The sequence below is a fragment of the Balaenoptera musculus genome, chromosome 1 (assembly GCF_009873245.2).
Source record: "Balaenoptera musculus isolate JJ_BM4_2016_0621 chromosome 1, mBalMus1.pri.v3, whole genome shotgun sequence".
Classification (NCBI taxonomy): Eukaryota; Metazoa; Chordata; class Mammalia; order Artiodactyla; family Balaenopteridae; genus Balaenoptera; species Balaenoptera musculus.
The window spans coordinates 16,968,661-16,985,468 of record NC_045785.1 but is presented as its reverse complement, the minus strand read 5'-3'; the positions used below and the strand labels follow the sequence as shown (position 1 = coordinate 16,985,468).

The 16,808-nt window shown below is 37.8% G+C and overlaps 1 protein-coding gene across 3 annotated transcripts in view; it reads right to left on the bottom strand.

Moving 5' to 3' along the window:
* Positions 1-16,808, bottom strand: part of CDC42 (cell division cycle 42) — a 45,531-nt gene that overhangs the window by 27,917 nt on the left and 806 nt on the right. Inside the window, exon 1 of one of the 3 annotated variants that reach the window (XM_036852188.1) lies at positions 16,500-16,523. The exons of the other annotated variants lie outside the window; for them this stretch is intronic. The gene's annotated coding sequence lies outside the window, so the exon portion shown is untranslated. Of the gene's footprint in view, positions 1-16,499; positions 16,524-16,808 lie in introns of those variants that run through there. 3 annotated transcript variants of the gene reach the window in all.

The window sequence follows — 16,808 nt, the reverse complement described above, 5'->3', positions numbered from 1 at the left end:
GAAATAATCTTAGAAACCTTTGGCACTCATTCCGCCTGCCAATGCAGGGGACAAGGGTTCGCTCCCTGGTCCGGGAAGATCCCACATGCCGCGGAGCAACAAAGCCCGTGCACCACAACTACTGAACCTGTGCTCTAGAGTCCGCGAGCCACAACTACTGAAGCCCGCATGCCACAACTACTGAAGCCCGCACACCTAGAGCCCGTGCTCCCCAACAAGAGAAGCCACCACAATGAGAAGCCCGCGCACCGCAACTAGAGAAAGCCTGCACACAGCAACGAAGACCAAACGGAGCCAAAAATAAATAAATAAATAAATAAATTTATTTTTAAAAAAAGAAAGTCAAAGCAATTCAACTACTGCTCAAACTTATTTGCCCTAATAAAAATCCAAAAGAAGCTTACTATGATCAAGTAGTTTGCCTCCGTTTTGAATAATAAATGTATGCATTCCAATTTGAAAAATAAGTTAAAATTGGAATTCTATAAAATAACTTCCAATTATTAAAAAGTAGACAACCCTGTGTTGGAAGAGACAGTCCCCCATAGGTCTCTTGTGGTCCTACCCATCTTGCTAGGTATGCTAAGAATGCAAGGCCCTGACCACTCTACCCAGGCCACGTCATAGGGTTGTGTCTGTAGCAAACAACCTTGAAGGATACAGTAATGTCTCCCTCTGGGACAAAGAGCAGGGTTGCCTTCTGCGTGCTATTAGATAGTAGGTTCCCCAAGCTCGGTGTTCCTCAGCTATGACACAAACCCACTGCATCTCCCACATGGAAGTCTTAGGGATAAGGGGAAGCAGCACACAACACACTGATCTCCTGCTGCTGGCTGTAGCTTAATTAAATTCTTTGTCTCTGACCCTAGAGTCTCATGTCTTCTGCCAGCAGCCATAAAACAGTATCAGGCTAACATATTGTAAGGAGCGTAAAATAAAATCCCCAACCCTGTTTACTTAATTGACTGAGCTTTGTGAGACACAATGATTTTGTTGTGAATTTAAGTTGTGTAAGTAAATAATAGAGCAATTAGATGGTTTCTTAGAATAATTATTAGAGTAGAGGCTAGGTAAGAACACCAGGTCTCAAATATTTCATTCATTACCCAGAAGTTTTCTTTATAGAAAATCCTCCTGAAATAATTAACATTTTTTTGCGCCTTGTCCTCCTCACTCAAGCCAGCACATGTTCCCTAGGAGCTGACTGGCTGTTTCAGTTGTTTATGTTCCATCTCCTAGGTGTCTGTTCTAACAGGAAGAAATTAGTGAAGGCCAGAATCCTATCATCAAGAAAGGTGGTAGGGACTTCCCTGGTGGCACAGTGGTTAGGAATCCTCCTGCCAGTGAAGGAGACACGGGTTTGATCCCTGGTCCGGGAAGATCCCACATGTTGAGGAGCAACTAAGCCCGTGCGCCACAGCTACTGAGCCCATGTGCCACAACTACTGAAGCCTGAGCACCTAGAGCCCGTGCGCCGGAACAAGAGAAGCCACCGCAGTGAGAAGCCTGCACACCACAACAAAAAGTAGCCCCCGCTCACCACAACTAGAGAAAGCCTGCGCACAGCAACGAAGACCCAACGCAGCCAAAAAAATTAATTTTTTAAAAAAGGTGGTAAAGGGGCTTCCCTGGTGGCGCAGTGGTTGAGAATCTGCCTGCCAATGCAGGGGACACGGGTTCGAGCCCTGGTCTGGGAAGATCCCACATGCCACGGAGCAACTAGGCCCGTGAGCCACAACTTCTGAGCCTGCGCGTCTGGAGCCTGTGCTCCGCAACAAGAGAGGCCGCGATGGTGAGAGGCCCGCGCACCGCGATGAAGAGTGGTCCCCACTTGCCGCAACTAGAGAAAGCCCTCGCACAGAAACGAAGACTCAACACAGTCATAAATAAATAAATAAATAAATAAAAGAACGTGAATTTCTTTAAAAAAAAAAAAAAAGTGGTAAAATAAGAAATTAAGTATTCACTGGTTTTGCTTTAAATAAGGCTAATAAAATTTTTAACTTTTCAAAAACCAAACCTTATTTTGTTCTCTCCTATCCTCAAATAGCTGTAAGCTTATTTTCCCCCAAAATTCCACTTACTCACCTCTAGAATTAAGTCATTATAGAAAGTTAAAGGACAAAGTCTCCATGGTACATGTCCAAGAGCCCTGTTGTTGATTTTTTGTTGACTTTTTAACGTGAGACTGTCAAATACATGCAAAATTGGTAGATATTTCACCAAAATATAGTCAAAGAAATCAGGGAAGTAAACTTGGGCAGAATGCAAGTGATAACACTACTGCAGCCTTTGCTTTTTGGGAAAGATACTGGGTTTTTCTCCCCTCCCCTAAATGTACTTTCCAGATGTTTCATAGAACAAAAGTATCTTTGGGCAAAAACATCTCAAATTCTTCATGTATCTCTCTCCCACAAAATGGTTGCAAAATTCCTAATATCTCCAGCTGCCAATTAAATGCATTAACATATGCAAAGTGATGAAAGGCAAACATTAGGCACTCATTAAAGCAATTATTCAATTCTTCCATTTTCTGCCACTTGTGAAAGAAACTGATAAATACTGTGAAACCACAACCTACGTGAAAGAGTAGAGAAGCGGGTGTCAAATTAAGGTTCTATGGGTCCTTGAGATGACAAAAATGAAGCAACTGTCAGGGAAAAAAGTGCTGACAGTAGCACTCATAAAATGAAAGATTATGATTCTATGTGGTAAAAGATGTTTTCAGCAGGGCTAGAAGTTTGCTGTGTCAGCTTCATTTCTGAAAATGACTTCATTCCGAAATGTCTGATCCAATAAGAACGTGAGTCCTTATTTTTACTACCATGCTGAGTTTTCCTTCTTCAAATTGGCAAAAACTAAGGTATGCTAGCCAAAGTAATCATTTTATATTGTCTTTGTGACCAAAAAAAATTTTAGTCCAATTAGTAAATATCTACATAAGCTATATAACTTTTGAATGTAATATTTCAAAACAATTTGGAAAAATTGAATAGTATGCAATAATGTATAAGAGTACTCAGTATCTGATTAGAAGAGAATGGATATTACAATAAGATTTTCCCTCAAAATATTCAAGACTCGTAGATTTATTCATTCAGTCAACAAACCTTTATTAGGCACCTAATAAGTGCCAAGCATTGTCCTATACATAGCCATATCCCCCTCTGTCTGCAACAAAGTTCATGTCCTCTTGGGGCAACAATCCAAAGTGGCATATACAGACAATAACCAAATAAGCATCACCCCCCACCCCATATTCTTCCTTAATAGTATTACTAATACTGACACCCTTATATGCAATTTTCCCATTCTGGTCTCTTAATCAAGGGCAACATAATTCTGTTCTCTTAAGAAAGGGCAAGGAGATTTTAAGACACACTCAAACCTCCCCTCAGTTTCCTGCAAAAGACCAGATAACAAAAGATAGAGCATTTCACACATCCCAAATCTCAAGTCTGAATCTGCCACAGCTCTGAGGTCTTGACAACCTGGGGAATAGGACTGAAACTGCACAACTAAGTATGCGTCTTACTTGGCCCACCTAATCAATTGCCAACTGTCTGACACTATTTAAATTATCCAATATGGTTTGGTGCTTATTTCAATGTCTATGCCTTTATCCACATCATATCATCTCTCCAAACCTTGGATGTCTAGCCTTACAACTCACCCTATTTCTATCCTAACTTACCACCCCCAAATCCCACCTTAACTGAAACACCTTCCCTAATTATTCCAGCTAGCAAAAACTGCCCAAATGGGGATTTCCCTGGTGGTCCAGGGGATAAGACTCCACATTCCCAATGCAGGGGGCCCACGTTCCATCCCTGGTCAGGGAAATAGATCCCGCATGACGCAACTAAAAGCTCCCAGGTGCCGCACCTAAGACCCAGCTCAGCCAAATAAATAAATAAATATTTTTTTTTAAAAAACAAAACTGCCCAAATTCTCTGAACTTCCATGGCAAGGCCCTTCTTAGCTCTTAAATCTCATATTTCACACTCCTATCCCCAACACTCTCCATGTTCTAGCCACACAAGTCTCATTATATTCCTCAAACATGCCGAGCCCTGTCCTGCCTGCAGGTCTTTATACGTGCCAAATATGCCTTCCCCTGCTCATAACGCTGTTGACTTCTCCTCCTCCAGATCTCAGCTCAAATCATCATCTCCTCAGAAAATTCTCCCCTAAACACACTATCCAGATTACTATCCAGTCCCCTTCCCCCTTACTTCCATCATACTACCCTGTTTATTTCCTTTACAGTATGGTCATAATCTATAATTATTTTGTTTATGTTATATTGCAGTAAAGGAAGACAGATAAAAAATAAGGAAATCTCTGTGAGGGCAGGGACTCTGATGTATTCCCAGAACACAGATCAATACTGGACACCGTAGGTACTCACTCAACAAATGTAAAACACAACTGAGCACTTAGTCATATTGTTTTTATTCACATAAGTTTGTGTTTATTCTAAAAGATTTTAAGCTCTCAGAGAAAAAACTAGGCTTATACTTTATCATCTCCTTCCCAAGGCACTTAATATAGTACTGAGCAAGAAAAAATTAAAATTTTTAATGTATGTGATCCCAGCAAGTTACTTCACTTCCATACCTTAATTTTCTCTACAATAACATCTAACTCACAAAACTGCTACAAAGAGAAACTAAGCAATGTACATAGAACTATTAATTATCACCTGGCACAGAGTAAACACCTAATATGGCACCTTACTCTTATCCCCAATTAAAATTTGCAAAAACCAAAAGGGCCCTATGATAAAGATCGGAACCACTATTGTAAAATGAAAGCATCTAAATACTATAAATAAGAGGAAACTAAGAAAAATCCTTGCTTCTACTTGACAGGGTTATTTGCTAACTTGATCAATCCTTTCTAAAATCCCCTGGATCTGATCTCAAAGAACAGTTTAAACTAAATGTCACATTTGTAGCAAGAGGATTTGGAATGTTACAGAAAGGGTTGTACCCACCTTCACTTAAAGAAGACAAAGTAATAATCATAGAACAAATATTTATCAAGTCTCTAATATGCCAAAGGAAGACAATATAGAGTAGGAGTCAAGCACAAAATCTTTCAATTCAAGTAGCCCTAAGCTCACATCCCCATTCTTGTGTGACTTGGGGCAAGCTACTTAACCTCTTTCCAACACTCTTGTTTCTCCATTTGTAAAGCAGAAATAGTATTACCATCACAGGTTGTAAGAATTAACTGAGTTACTCCTCTGTACAGCACTTAACGCTCAAATATAAGCTCTTTTAATCATTGTGAAGTGATCCAGATAAACAGTCAATTCAGAATTTGATTAAGCAATCTTCTGTAGGGGGTTGTGTTTATACTCCGTCCAAGTGCAAAGTGAAAGCCAATCATGTACCCCTGAAAACAAAATGTGGTTTTAGATTAGGACATAATACACAAGGCAAATTTTTGCTTTCAAAAACTATCAGAAACAATATGAAACAAAGTTTCCATGTCTAGGCCAGTACCTACCAAAATTTAATATGTACATTCATTCTTTGATCTGGCAATTCCACTTCTAAGACTTTCTCCAAGTATGCAAAGAGGTAGACACAAGGATATTTACCACAGCCTTGCTTGTAGCAGCAAAAGACAGAAGACTACTGACATGTCCACCAACAGGGGAATGGTAAAATAGGTTATAATACAAAGGAATATCATGCAACTATTTAAAAAGAATAAGCTCTAGTGCCTGTTATGGACTAAACTGTGCCCATCCCCACCCCCTGGCTGCCACAAATTGATATGTTGAAGTGAGAAACACCAGTAACTCAGAATATAAGTTAGAGATAGAGCTTTTAAAGAAGTAATTAAGGTAAAATGAGATCATATTGGTGGGCCCTAATCTAACTTGGTGTCCTTATAAGGAGATTAGGACACAGACAAAGAGGGAAGACCAAGTGAAGACACTAAAAGTCCACCATCTATAAACCAAGGAGAGAGGCCCTCAGAAGAAACTAACCCTGCCAACACCTTGATTTTAAACTTCCAGCTTTTAGAACTGTAAGGAAATAAATTTCTGTTGTTTAAATCACCCAGGCTATGGTACTTTGTTAGAGTAGCCCTAGCAAACAGTGCCAATACAGAGCCAATGTGCAAGATCTTCAAGATATATTAAGTTTTTAAAAAGCAAAGTGCAGAAGAGTTGTGTATAACATGCCGATTTATGTATGTGAATTTTTTTATGGAGAGGAGATACACATACACTTACAGGTGCAGAGACTATGTACAAAGACACTTACAGGTGCAAAAACACATCTGCTAGACAAAAGTGACTGCTTCTGGGAAGAGGATAAGGGTGTGTCTGGGATGGGATGGGTAGACTTATTTTTCATCATATTCTCTTTTGTACTGAAGTTCTCACCATATGCATGTAATATTTTCTTTAATTTTAAAAACAAAACTATCAATTAAAATGAAAAGATCTCCAAAACACATTCAACAATTAAGAAAAACACCACAAGCAAACCTGGTCTAAAAGTTATCAAGTCCTAAACTCACCAAAATCTCTGATCTATTTCATGAGCGTAAGCATTTTTTTTAATGCCCTGCATTGTATTGTATTCTAAGAGCCATAAAAACATCCAGTCATTTGTCTCAATAATTCCATTTCATACACTTAGTACTGCAATGTAAATCACTCAATTTACCAATGTATTTCAACAATTAAAACATTTTTATTCCCATTTTTGAAAAAAATAATTCCACTTCAGATAATTTATCCAAAATTAAGAAAATACTTTATCAAGAAACAATGAAATGCCATAACATTACAACAGAAAAAAATGATTAAGTAACAATACACCAGAGGATGAAATGCTATATATATTAAAAATAGTTGTGAAGACTACCAACATAGTAAACAATGTAAAAAAACAAACCCAAGAAGAGTTAACAGCTGTGCTGGAGTGTGTGTATATCAGTTAAGGGACAAAAAACAAGTGCGTAACGGATCTTATTCAATCTTCACTGCGTCAGGACACAAGTTAGAATCTAAAACATGTTACAACAGACTTATGTTCTTCCAAGAAACAACCCTATATACTATAAAAGTCAGCAAAATATTTAAGTACCTATTATAGCAGTACACTGGATAGGCAGAAACCCTGTCTTCAAAACATTTTAGTAATTTACTGAATGCCTACTCTGTGCCAAACACTATGCTAGATAGCTTGACATACATCACCTTGTATATTTTACTGGCTATAAGCAGAAGAGATTAACACAATTGTAGTAGTCTGCTACAAAATTACACTATAAACTACAAGTTCCATAGATTTTCAAAAGAGTAATTAATAAAATATGGGGGTGGTCTAGAAGAAGGAGAATAAATCTCTAGTTAGATAGAATACTAGGAGAAAGGGCACAAGTAGCGCTAGCCTGCAAAGTGAAAGAAACACACACACACACACATGCACACACAGGATGAGTTCAAGTCATACAGACTGAAAGCTAAGCAGAGGAACTTTCATTTAACGTGGGTGGGGACAGGAGGCTACCATTTCTTTCTGATCCATGAACAAGTTTTTTTTAGGAATATCAATCTTGTACCTGTATTCCAATGAACTGTCAAAGGTAACCAGATAAAGTACAGGAACTCAGCTAAGAAACTACTTTAATAATCCAAGATTTACATGAAGGACCTGTACTAGGGTAGTAATCGCATGGCAGTAGAGAAGAAACAGTTGACCAGTTTGGGGGTGGAGGGTGGGTTTGTTTAAGGAGGTAGTAAATTAAGAAAGAAGTTTTTTTTAGTTTGGGAAATTACAGGATAGGTTTGTACCACAGATAAATGGAGAAGTTGGAAAAAGAAATCTTAGGGTCAAGTTGTTATGTTCTTAAAGCACTCTTGTGAGAAAACATGCAAAAGAATAGCCTTTCCAGAATCAGAACACAATAATTTGGTCCTAAGTCTATCAAGGATGAAATCACGTGCCAGTCTGTATCAGAAATCCCACATACAAGCATACATTTGCAGAAAAAAAAAAAAGTTACTATATTACCTAGACAACACACACACAGTAAAATGAGTGACAAACTGAGAACCTTTCTTTGAACAGGTTACCAGGTGAGAGGCCAACTACAAAACTAACCATGATCATTTAGACTTTGTTATATCTAATGAGGCAGAGGTACCTACATTCAGATCCTCATATAATCTATTTTACAACCTACAAGCCATTTTTAAACCAGATTACCAAGATTCTGAATCAAAGCAGTCTACCAATTTTGATGTAAAATCTGTTAACGGGGTGAACTTCTACAGAAGCACTCAACTGTGTGCTCGAAGAAATAATTTGACAAAGAATAAGAGATGCTATAACATTTGCACTAATTTCTATGTCAATGCAGTACAGCTGGCATGACTGCAGGCTGCATAGCAGTGAGTAACAGTATAGTTCTATTCACTAAAAGAGATCAAGAGAAACAAAAACAACAAAGAGTTGCAAAGACTGAAAAACAACCAATATGTGTTGGCAACAAATCTGCTTTTAAAGGACACTTTGCAACCAAAGACAACACCATCAAAGCACAAACTTCTACCTTGATTATCAATTGTTTCTATGGAAATTATATACACACACCGTATTTTGAGAAGCTAAGTTCCTATAATGATATTCCAGATGTATCATGGAATACATCTGTTTACTGTCTATTTTTAAAGACTTCATATAAAATTAAGCAAAACAGTACCTGTCACTGATTAAGAGTGACTACAGTAATTCCCTCTATCTACAACGCTCTTCCCTGGATGACTCATTCAGTCACATCCCCGACAGATCTTTGCTCAAATGTCATTCTGGAGTTGAGAACTCCTCTGACTACCTTATTTTAAATTGCAACCCAAGTTCTACAAACCCAGAAGCACTCCACTGTACCCTGCCTCTCCTTCTTCATTTTTAGCCAAACACTTATCTCCAACTCACACACCAGTATGTCAATTTCATGGGGACAGAGATCTGTTTGGTCTACTGTATTCACTGCTATATCCCCAATACCGAGAACAGTGACTTTGCACACAAAGGGTTGTTGAATTCACAAATTAATAAAATAGTATGGGTTAGAGATGCAGCAAGTCAAAAAAACTTGTTCTTTGGACTCAGAATATACCCGTTAGTGGGTCCTCTAATCTCCTAAACCCTCATCTATTACTATCTGGATAAACAACAAAACAAAACAAAACAAAATTTAATACCCTCTGAGAGAGAAGGATTCTATTCCTAAAGCTTAAGTCACGTCCACAGTCTGAATTAGCTGAAGTAGTTAACAGCAAGTGTTTAATAGCCACCCAGCATCATTTTTGGGAATAAATACCCTGTATCATCTCTAGCAACTCTATTCTCTATTCTGTTCTAGTAATGCACAATTCTACAGACTTTTTTTTTTTGGCCTCATGGCATGCAGGATCTTACTTCCCTGACCAGGGATTGAACCCTCGCCCCTTGCGGTGGAAGCACAGAGTCTTAACCACTTGGCCACAAGGGAAGTCCCTCTACCAATTTTTAAACTAGCAAGAAGACGATACTTTCCTAGAAGAAGCAGGATCCCCACAAAGTATGTGTATCACATTGTGTTTTCAACTATATCAGAGTGACATAGTTAATGTAAACAATCTTACACTGTCATTTTATAATTAAAACATGCTTCTAATTTTGGAACAATGCACTCAGATTTAAATCAATTAAAATAGTGTATAATGAACTTAAGGAATCACATAATTGCCAAAAAGTTATCTCCAGAATCTGCATCTTCAAAAAATCTTTGCCACTGATTAGTTCTATTTTAAAAGCTGCTTCTGTGTCTTAGGTTTCCTTTTTTAGAGTGTGTTTTAATATTTGTAAAGAATCATCTCATCTTCATATTTTAACAAAGAGAGGCAGAGTGCAAGAGACAGATTTTTTTATAAGAGCAGAAATGATACCAATTTCTCCAACTGAAAGTAGCAGAGGTAAAGAATTTCGTGCCAACAGAAAACAAACTTTTGTATCTTCAACATAATGTGTCACATTCAAGACATGAATTAATCTTGCTCCTGAAGAAAAATTACTCAATTACCAAAAAACAATAATTTTTTAAAAAGAACTAAGACAGCCCAACCTAAGTCCTTAACCCCAATCCTGATACACAAAATGATGTCTTTTCCCCACTCTCCCACCTCTCTCAGATAACTATCCAATAATAAGTAAAATGACTTTTCTGTTCCTGGCTCTGATTTAACTAGAATCAAGGACAAGTTTTAAGGCAAATACATCTTCATTTCCATGTAACACATGCAACCAGAAAAAAAAAAAATTAATGTAAAAGATGGGATCTGGGGTGGGTTTTTGTTCTTGTGAGGGAGAATTGGATTGGGCAGTATGTATGATAAGAAAAAGAAAAGGAAATATGTCAAATTATAAAATACAAAAAACTTAGATTACTACCACAAACTCCTAAAAAACTTCTCATGTATGTTAACAATTATTTTTTTTTAAACATAGAAATTCTTTGGATCGCAAATAAAATAGTTAAAAATTATATGACTTTCAGAGCTTTAAAAAAATGGCTTTGAAATTACCGCAAGCTTTTCAGAATACTGGAAAACAATAAATACCTAAACTAGGATCACTGATCCAAGAACAAAGGAAACTGGAGACAGTGACTCCATTTCAGAAATTTCCTTTGTAGCCACTGGACAATCACTTCCCCAGTCCCTAATAATGGTCTGCTTTTCCCTTCCAATACCTTGCCCCATTTTTAAGTTGAGATGGAGTTACTCCCCCTCAGACACCCCAAAGATGGGTTTTATACGTAAAATGCTAAATTTCATCCCAAGGAACTACATATTAGCAATTTCTGTACAACAGCTCTTGAGTGGGGTTTAGGCCACAGCAAGAATAGATAATCTATGGCCTCTGCTGAAGCCTCTACCTTTCACGTGCCTCAGTAACTTGAGAACATTTTTCCCATTTTTCTACCCATAGCAAAGCCACACCAACAGCCCCTGAACCTAATAGAGATTAACAAGCCACGAGACACCAGCATCTCCCAGTCCACTTTCTCAAAGCTTTAGAGGGTGTTCCATGGGTGGGGGAGGCAGGGCCGTCACCAAACAAGTTTAAGAAACACTGAATTAGGACTTCCCTGGCAGTCCAGTGGGTTAAGACTCCGCACTCCCAATGCAGGGGGTGCAGATTTCCATCCCTGGTCACGGAAGATCTCATACGCCGCATGGTGCAGCCAAACAAAAAAAAAAAACCACTGAATTAAACACATTTTCTGATGATCTAACTTCTATGAACCTTTAATAAACTTACACACATCATGAATTTCCAAGATGGGGATATAATAAGTAGGGTTTCCAATTTATTTGATACCTACCCCCATGGAAATCTCTTCCAGGTATTCTGAAACACACCAGAGAAACAATACCGGCATTACTCTTAAAATTTAAATTATCCCTTATCCCCATCTCCACTGATTATTATAAACTCTTAGGATGAACTAACATTCCCTTTGGCCTTATGAACAAATAAATCATATGACCTAAAATAATTCAAACATTTTCATAGCTTATATTTTGTAGTATGTATACTATTTGTACACTTTCTGAAACAAATGAGGGTATTAGATTTTGATTTAAACCCCAGCACTCTAATATTCACAGGAACTATCCATTCATTCCTAGTTATCTGATAAATGAAATTTTACATTTTAAAATCTAAGTTTATTTTTAAATCTTACTGTTAATCTTAAACTTCACAATAAAAATATAGTTTTCTGGCAAAGTAATAAGTGATATAGATGGTTTAATTCTTCAGAAGATTCTAAAATTGAGCTCCTCTCAAATAGCATTCAGCTAGTGAAACAAATACTAGTAACTACAGTGAAGTTGTATTAGGAATGAAAATCCTTGAAACCACACATAACAATGATTCTTTGTTAAGAAACTTTATTCTTTCACTTCCTACTCCTCTTCATCTGCTTTTAAACAGATTTAAAAGCAAACCAAAAAATTTAAAAAATTACAAATATCCTTAAATTGCCTACCAACAAAGCAAATGGATTGTAGCTGAAATCTTGCTTATGATTTCTTCTACAAAATTTATCATCTCATACTTTTAACACTAATTAACATGGTATTCTTTCATTCCACCTCCATTTCTCCCTCTGGTTTCATTTGATCTGTTATTCTCAATCTCTTCTGTTTACACAAGGAGTAACAAAAAGTGATCGTCTTTTTAGCTGGAAACAATGGCTGTGGCTTACTATCCAACAGTAGACAGCTTCATATTGCCATCCGGGACACAGAGAATGGACACAGGTGTGCCTGAGACATTGATCCCCCAGCTCTCCTGGGGCTGCAGCACCTCTAGCCAGCCAAGAATAGTCTTATCCATTTACTCCAGTGTAGCATACAATATTTTTCTATGTCTCCCTTGATTTGAAAAGGGTTAGGAAACATTGCTCTAGAGCATACACTGCTACATCAAATAGTGTAAGAAAAAAGAAAAATTAAAGAAAAATTCAATCAAGTCCTTTAAAAATAGCAATAATTTTTTCAGGATGGTAGCTATATTAAGACTTGATTTTAGTTATTAACATTTTCCCTTGGGACTTCCCTGGTGGTACAGTGGTTAAGAATCCGCCTGCCAATGCAGATGACACGGGTTCGAGCCCTGGTCTGGGAAGACCCCACATGCCACGGAGCAACTAAGCCCATGCACCACAACTACTGAGCCTGCGCTCTAGAGCCCACGAGCCACAACTACTGAGCCCTTGTGCCGCAACTACTGAAGCCCACGGGCCTAGAGCCCGTGCTCCACAAGAGAAGCGACCACAGTGAGAAGCCCATGCACCGCAATGAAGAGTAGTCCCCCTTGCTGCAACTAGAGAAAGCCCACGCGCAGCAACGAAGACCCAACGCAGCCAAAAATAAATACATAAGTAAATAAATTTAAAAAAAAAAAAACCAAACATTTTCCCTTGAGATTGGAGATATGATTTTAGTAAAAAAAAAAAAAAGCAGAAAACATTTTTTACATTTGATCAGCTAAATGCCAACTTTGTATTTCACCTGTTTTCATAACCAACAATTATGTGAACGATCCTAATCATATGCTCTTCGTAACAATTAGTTTTCCACAAAAAGTCACTGCGTTCAAACATGTAACTGTACTCAAGCTCAAGTAGTTCTAAAACTAGAATTTAAGATTATTTATTTATTATTAAGTGGGTAATGACTCTTTAGTAACTCAACAACACATTAGTTCCTGATAATGAGCACAGACATGCGGCGATTCTACACAACACACAAGAAACTATAACTCAATCCTTTAAAAGCCAAATAGGTTTCACATTCACTTCCTGATTACAATCCTTGCAATAAATTCTGATATGCTGCCTGAAAGAGACCAGGTTATACTTAAGTAGGGGGAAAAACAAAAATAAAGCACTCAACACTTTTTGTGAAATCCAGCAGTCTTAAAGAGGGTGCTTCAAACATCAAGGTGCATAAAAATCACTTGGGGATTTTGTTAAAATTCAGATTCTGATTCAGTAGGACTGGGATGGAGCCTGATATTTCTAAGGAGCTCCAAGCTGATGCTTAGGCTCCTGGTTCACAGACTACATACTGCATACTTGAGAACTTACACCCCTACTTCCATGACACTGGTTAAGATAATGGATAAAAATTTAAAGCAGACACCAATCCTCACCTCATTTAATTTTTATGGTTTCATGAGATTAATCTGGCGGGGGGGATGGTTATTAAACTGTTGATGTTTGAGAGAAACGCAGATAACTTCTGAAAGGTGGGGGCATTAAGAGAGGTTGTAATAATAACAAGGGCAAACACCTACAGAGCACTTACTATGTGCCAGTGAACTGTCTTAAGTACTTCACTTAGATTAACTGATTCTCCTAACACTGTGAGGTAGAAACTATTGCCAGCCCTATTCTACAGAAGGGAAACTGAGTGACAAAGACTTTACTCAGATTGCATGTAACTAATAAATGCCAGAGCCAGGATTTAAATCCAAGCAGTCTAGTTCCAGAGTCTACACTTTTAATCACTATACTAACAGTGTCTTTCCCAAGAACATACAACAACAGAATTAAAATAGCAAATCAAAATGGCTTACTCTTAGAGAAAATGATGCAAGTGTTAGAAGTGTAAAGTGTTAAAGAACAGAGTGAGCAACAGAGGTTCTCTTCAGGTGACTGACCACTGAGGCTTGGTGAACACCATGACTTAACAATATGTAGTATTTTGCTCTATTAGAAATTGTTCTGGACTTCAGCATAATAGCTAAATAGTTGAAAAAAATTTTTTTTTAATTTTTTTTTAATGGGAGACCATTTCGGTGGCAAAAATGGGGTTTCACTTCATGGAATAAGCAGTTTGAGACCAATGTCCCAGGGGCGACTAGTAACGAAGAGTTCTGACATCCAGGACTTATAATAGCAGCAGTGGCAGACATAGCTGAAATGACAAGTAATGAAAATTGCTTTAGCAAAAATATTTTGGACTGAAGGGATGAGTAACTAAAAGTAGAAACGTAAGGGACAAAGCATAACATGACCAGGAATTTGATACTGTTGAGTTGAGGGGAAGAAGTGGAAAAATTAAACTGCTATTTCAAACAAAGAAATACAGGAAGGAAACAAACATTAAAGTCCGAATAATTTTTAGGAGAATAAGAACTGGTCATCAGAAAAGATTTTCTAAGCAATGGTTAACTGTTCAGACAGTACAGCTGCAGAAGATATAGGACTAAACAGATGGATATGGTCAAACAAAAGTAGATGAGTAATCATCACTTCAATGAGCCCAAATATGAATATGGCTGACCAAGCACAAAAGAGGTCCCAGGAAACAGTACACAGGCCTACAGAATATGCAGAAAGTGAAAATATTAACCCTCAGACATCACATTCATTCATTTGACAAACATTTCTTGAGACACATCATGGGTCTGGCACTATTCTAGGTGCCAGGGATACAGGGGTGACCATACCAGGTCAAAAGCCCTGCCTTCAAAGACTTACATTCTAGTGGGAGAAACTAACAGACTTGGAAGAGAATACTGAATATTGAAAGCCTAGAATGAAGCCCTTTAATATAGGAGAATATACAGATCTATTTATGGGACATAAGTTAACAAAATATTAACCCCTCCTTCCCCAGCAGAGGAAACTCTGTAGCCTGAAGTGTTGCTCATTAAGCATTCTTTGTCCTCTCAAAAAAGACCCTAAAATGATAAATGTATTTAAAATATATCTACAAATCAACTACAATTTGACTTTTACTTCCAAGAATGGCTATAAGTACTACTCCCAGACAGGCAGCACAATAAGTTGTACTTCTAAGTTTTCCAAGTGCAACACTTCTTGGATCAAAACATTTTATTAGTGTAACCATTTTTAAAATAACTGGAAATGCTTCTATAATATACCACAAAATTATAAGTGGAAAAAGTATCCGAATAAAAGAAAACAAATCTTGAAGTTACAAAAAAGTCAAGATTTGGGCTTGGTGGACTTTAAAAGAATCTCACCAATATTTGATTTTAGCCCCTGACTACCCTAGGCTGTAACACCTGCCTCAGACTGCCAAAAAATTAAGTTCAACTGAGTACAGGTGTCAGTTATTACATGCAAACATTTTAAGAGGCTGTGACACCTTCTGGGTCTTGTCCACCAACACCTACACACTACAGAAAGCTGATTTAAACCTACCACTTCTTTTAAGTGTTTCTTAACGAGCAATCTGTTCTCTCTATACAAATAAGGAGAAACAATATGAAAATAGTCGTTTCAACATTAACTATCCTTATAACAATGCATTACACAGTTGGATCTCATTTGCTTTACAATGCTAACATTTTTCTGTGCTACAGTACCCTGGATGTACCTAACATTCTGGAGAACAAACACTGTGATCCCCAAAGTCTGAAAATGTTACTCACTTAAGGTTTTTTGGTTAAAAAACCAAAACCTGTTTTTAATTACAAAATTAAAGTGACTAGCAAGCAAAGATTAGGTGTAAAATGAACTGATTCTCTTTTCACCACACCCTTGCCACAAAAAATGCACGAGTGTAGACTTAGGTACACACTCTGAATCAGTAAGTCATATGGGAGAAGTTAAACAATCTGGGAATGTCATTTTGGACCAAAGAAATGCTTCCACAAATAAATTAACTTCATTCCAGTACTCAATGGGATCTTTAAAGTTACTGCCTACGCAAGTGTTGTCTTACGCTTTATTTCCTGGCACAAGCTCATCTTGAGATTTTAAACCTTCCTGGCTTTTAGATGCATATGAGACGGCCAGGATTTCAAAAGGTTATCTCTGAATACGATGAGTTGGGAAACAGGCAGGATCTGCCACTGGGTGACCCAACCGAGCCAACAAAATGCTGTCTTAATTTAGTGAGTCCCTGACTTGTAGGAGTTAAAAACTCTCACCCCTTATATTGCGATGACGTAATCTTCCCCACTGCATTTCTCTTGGACTTAAAGGGGAGGACCAAAAAAAAAAAAAAAAAAAAAACGAACAAAGAAAATTTCCCCCTAAAGAGAGGAATTAGGCAAACGGCAGAACGACAGTTTCGGGAGGTGGTTAGGTAACTCCCTGAAAGGGAAGCTTCAGCTGAATAGGCAGGGAGAGTTGGAGAAGGAAATGTAAATGGTATTAGGAACTCGACCTAAGGCAGGAATAAAGGAGACCGGAGAAGCGGTGACCAGGCCCACCCCGCGGGACAAGGCGTCGGGCTG